The sequence below is a fragment of the Rhinopithecus bieti genome, unplaced genomic scaffold (genome assembly GCF_001698545.2).
Source record: "Rhinopithecus bieti isolate Rb0 unplaced genomic scaffold, ASM169854v2 scaffold_63334, whole genome shotgun sequence".
Lineage (NCBI taxonomy): Eukaryota > Metazoa > Chordata > Mammalia > Primates > Cercopithecidae > Rhinopithecus > Rhinopithecus bieti.
This window is the reverse complement of record NW_016823868.1, coordinates 386,412-390,950: the sequence shown is the minus strand read 5'-3', so window position 1 is coordinate 390,950 and position 4,539 is coordinate 386,412.

Sequence of the window (4,539 nt, the reverse complement as noted above, 5' to 3'; positions counted from 1 at the left end):
AGCAGAATACAATATGATCTCAAGTCTGGAAAGATAAAATAAACAAAGAAAAAAAAAAAAACAGAAAAGATTATCTTTTATCTCCAGACAGGAAAACTGTAGATACTTTATTTCTTCGTTCCTTTCTATATTTTCAATTTTTCTACATGAGAATGTATTACTTGGCTGATAGGCAATTAAAAGTTTGTTTTCAAACGAAAGCATAAATCATTTTCCTCTCTTCAGACTCAGAGTAATAAGTGACATCCCCACAAGAAGAGCCCGCAGCTGAAGACACCAGCCACGTTCTCCCCTAATTTATCCCAAAGAACCTCCCAAAACTGGTCCACAGACATCTTCAGGGGTCCTCCTTCTGGTGGAGGGAGTGGGTAGGAAGGGGTACGAATCACAGCACGACTCACTGTCACAAAACCAGAGATACGGAAACAGCACTTAACTGTAAGAACCCATTCCAACCACGAAGCAAGAGCCACCCACCCTCCAATGAGATGCATTCCGTTCCACCAACTTTGACACCTATGGAACTTTCCAGAACCCAGCTGTCCCTGCAAGATGGTTCCAGACCCAGGAGCATGTCTTAGACCTAATACCAGAACTCAGTGACACGTCTGGGTATCTGGTTCCTAGGGGCACTTGACTGAGGGGTGCCAGCCGGTCAAAGTGGCCCAGACAGGAAGGAAAAAAGGCTGCCATGAGTCATCCCTCTCCAACCCCAGACCTTGGGCTGTGAGCATGGGAAATCGTCCGCTGTGTCCTCACGACCCTCGGCTCTCCCATCACGCACGGGAGCATGCTGGGGAGGCTGGCAGGTGGGCCGTGGCAACAGACACTGGCCAGAGGGTGGGAGATTATACTGCAGGATTATTTCCCCAGATCCATTCATTCCACACCCACTTATTGGGCATCTGCAGGCTACGAGGCAGGGTGTGTGGCAGGCAAGGGGGCAGGATAACGCATACCTGGGCACCATCCGTCTTTAACACAGCAGTTCTCACCCTGCAGCCGCATCAGCCTCACCTGCGGGGGTTCCTTAGCACCTGCCTCTAGGTCTGATTCAGTAAGTCTGGAGCAGGACTCCTAAATTTTGCATTTTCCACAAATCCCCAGGTGACGCTGCGGTTGTGGCTCCTGTCAGGGGACCCTACTTGGACAGCCACTGAGGAAACAGCAGGGAGGAGGCAAGGTTGAAACCCATCAGCTCCTCCTCCCTGTGGAAACAGACACAGCACGCGGGATGGCAGGACACGGGCACAAATCCAGACGGGCACCAGCCTCGCCGCCTTTTGGGTGCGAAGCTGACCTGGCTTACGTCAGCAGCCCAGTGCCTGCAGAGGGTGAATCCCTCCTCTCGGAAGCCTGTCTTAGCTGGAGGGGCAGGAGGAGGGCATCGCTCCAGCCCCTGGTCCTCAGCTTTGGTTTCTCAGGGACATCTGTGCCCAGAGACGGAGCCATCTTCCAGCCATCTCGTTGGAAGCCAAGTTGCCCCCGAGACTCATTGGAATTCAGCTTGCTTATAAACACCTGGAGGTTTTGAGCTTATGCTGAGGTCTGGGGCTCGGGGATTTTGCTCGGGGAGTTTATCAGAGTTAAGTCGGTGTAGGTGAAAGGGGGTGGATGAGCCTGGTGGGGGAGGTGGCAGGCATCAGTAAAGGGAGTGCATTATTCACACATCTCCTTCCACCAGAAAGGAAGCTCCCCTTCCACTCACGAATGCTTATCAACACCCTTCGATTTTTTTCATCCATTTTTAAAAGAGGCAGAAGGGAAAAGATCATAATTTTTAATTAAGAAATTAAGCCGTCCCCTTCCTAAATATTCAGTGCTGCATTTATCGCCTCCAGGAAGGGGGAGGGGAGAGTCCAACCGTTGCAGGAAAATGGTTTTCATCATCCGCAAAATCCGATGCCCAAAATAGCCCCATCGTTGCCCTGGCAACTAACATTTGCTCCCCCTTCCCCCTCCTCCCCGATGCCTTTGCATATTGCTGCATATTTCTATCATCTCTTTCCAGGCACAGTTCATAAACACGACGGCATAATAAAGAATGTTATCACCAATGACTTACAGCCCAGCTGCGCCCGGAGAGATAGGAAGTGGCAAGCAGATACAATTTCACGCAGCGAGGGCAACAGAGTGATTGGGTGCCCTTCAAATGTGATGCCACTCCTTTAAGTCAGTCCAAATTCAGAAATAAAGTTGGTCTCGCCCTTTTCCTGGTCGCCATCGGCAATGCATGCAGGGATAATGCCCCGGAGTCTCATTAGGCCTGGAACGATCTTGCCCTGAGGTGGGGATTATTCCAGCAGCCTCCTTCACGGCCCCGCTCGGCCCTCGCCTCCCCTCCTCTCCCTTGTCAAAGGGCCGAGGCCCCGGGATGTGGCCTTTTTGAATTAATTATCCTCTCTTCCCAAGGATTACTCGGGCTCCCATGGCTAGGGGCAGTGGGGGTGGGGCAGGGGCTGCCGCAGATGAAGATCCGGAAGATTTTCCGCATCCGAATCCCGCTCCTTTAGTTTCAGGGGGCGGCAGCGCTAATTGCAGGGTCTCACTCTGCACGGCGTTAATGCGAGGAGACAGGGCACTCTCTAGACCCTCAGCAGCCACTTCTGTCCAGAGAGGGCTGGAAGGTCGGGGACCTTTCTCTCCCTGCCCCCCAGGCTTACACAACTCTGCAAACCTCTCCTGTGGTTCTTGTTCCAGATGGGGCCAGAACTTTAGTTTTTTTGCTTAAAATAATAAAGATGTGGCTGGCCTCAGTGGAGGATGGGCCCATCCAGAAGAAGAGGGAGAAGTTTCTGGTTTGGGGGTCTCCTGTAAGTTCCTTGGGCAAGGATCAGGAGGTCAAAGATCAAGGCCAAACTTATCTGCCCCCTCCAGGGTCTGTGGAACCAGCCAGGCCTCACCTGGGCGGTGCGGGGACCACAGGCAGGGCCCTCTAGCCCACCGGATCTGGTGGACTGCCAGAGCCAGGGGTCCCTGCGCTGCCCCCCGCCCACTCTTCCATGTGGGTCCTTCCAGGCCGCCCCCAAGCCAAGCTAGACAGTGCCCAGGCTGAGCTCAGGCTGGCCAGTAGCAGCCTCCCACTCCTCCCAGGGGCTTCCAGCCAGGGGAACAGGGAGCCAGGTGGGGACGTAGGGAGGAAGGGAAGGTGTCCCAAGTGTCCCGAGACCACTAGGCCCTCGAGAAGACAGTAATCAGGGTGGGGTGAACATAGGGGCTGCTGGGAAGGGCAGCAGAAGCTGCAGGTCCCGCCGATCTCTGCCTCGTGGACCCATGCGCCATGCACAGAAGGCACCACACAGTCTTTGCAGGGCAGGAGAGGCCCCGCCAGAACATGACAGCCCTCCAGGAGGAGGCTTCTCAAACTCCAGTCCACAGTGGAGTCGGCAAGGAGAGCTCTGAGGTGTGATCCCGGGGAACAGAGCAGGTGGCAGAATGTCCGCCATCCCATCCAGGAAGACCCTGCGCTGCCTGGGACCCCAGCACCACCAAGAGCTTCACCCTTTCCTCCACGGAGGCCACTCTGGAGCCAGCCTGAGGGGCTGTCCCTGGCTACCTCCATAGCAGGAACCAGATATCCCCAGCAAGGCCCTCATGGTGCCCACAGGTGGGTGGAAACAGAAAGACCACAGCCTCCTCGGGGGCCAGGCTCACATTCCATGTACTTGGCTGCCTGGAGCCACCCCCTCACCTGTGCTGGTCCCACCGGCCGGCTTATTCCCTAGGTGGAGGGCTGGACATTTGGACACGTGGTCACATGGGGGGCAGGGGGATTTTGCAGCAGAGGAGTAGATGAACAAGGTTGGTAAGATGCCATTTTGTGTCCCCTGTGCTCTTGGCTCTGTCCGAGGTGACGCCCAAGGAGGGTTTATCTGTTACCTGATGCTCTTCCCACACCTGTATTACTAAGATGGGGGAAGCAAGAAATTCTGAAGAAAAACCAACCTCCCCTTCACCCATTCACAACAATTTCCCTTGAGTCAACACGGCTCTCCCAGCCTGCTTCCCAGGGCCCTGCTTGAATTTTGTATAGATATAAACATATATCTACTCATTGATGTAAAATTCATATAACATAAAATGAATGATTTTGAAGTGAACAATTCTGGCCAGGAGCAGTGGCTTACTCCTGTAATCCCAGCGTTTTGGAAGGCCAAGCAAGGTGGGAGGATCACTTGAGGTCAGGAGTTTGAGACCAACCTTGGCCACATAGTGAGACCTCGTCTCTAAGAAAAGCAAACAAAACTGGCCGGTTATGGGTGCTGCACATCTGTAATCCCAGCACTTGGGGAGGCTAAGGCAGGTGGATCACCTGAGGTCAGGAGTTCGAGACCAGCCTGACCAACATAATGAAACCCCCTCTACTAAAATACAAAAATTAGCTGGGCATGGTGGTACACGCCTATAATCCCAGCTACTCAGGAGACTGAGGCAGGAGAATTGCTTGAACCAAGGAGGCGGAGGTTGCAATGAGCCAAGATGGAGCCACTGCACTCCATCCTGGGTGACAGAGCAAGACTCCATCTCAAAAATAAAATA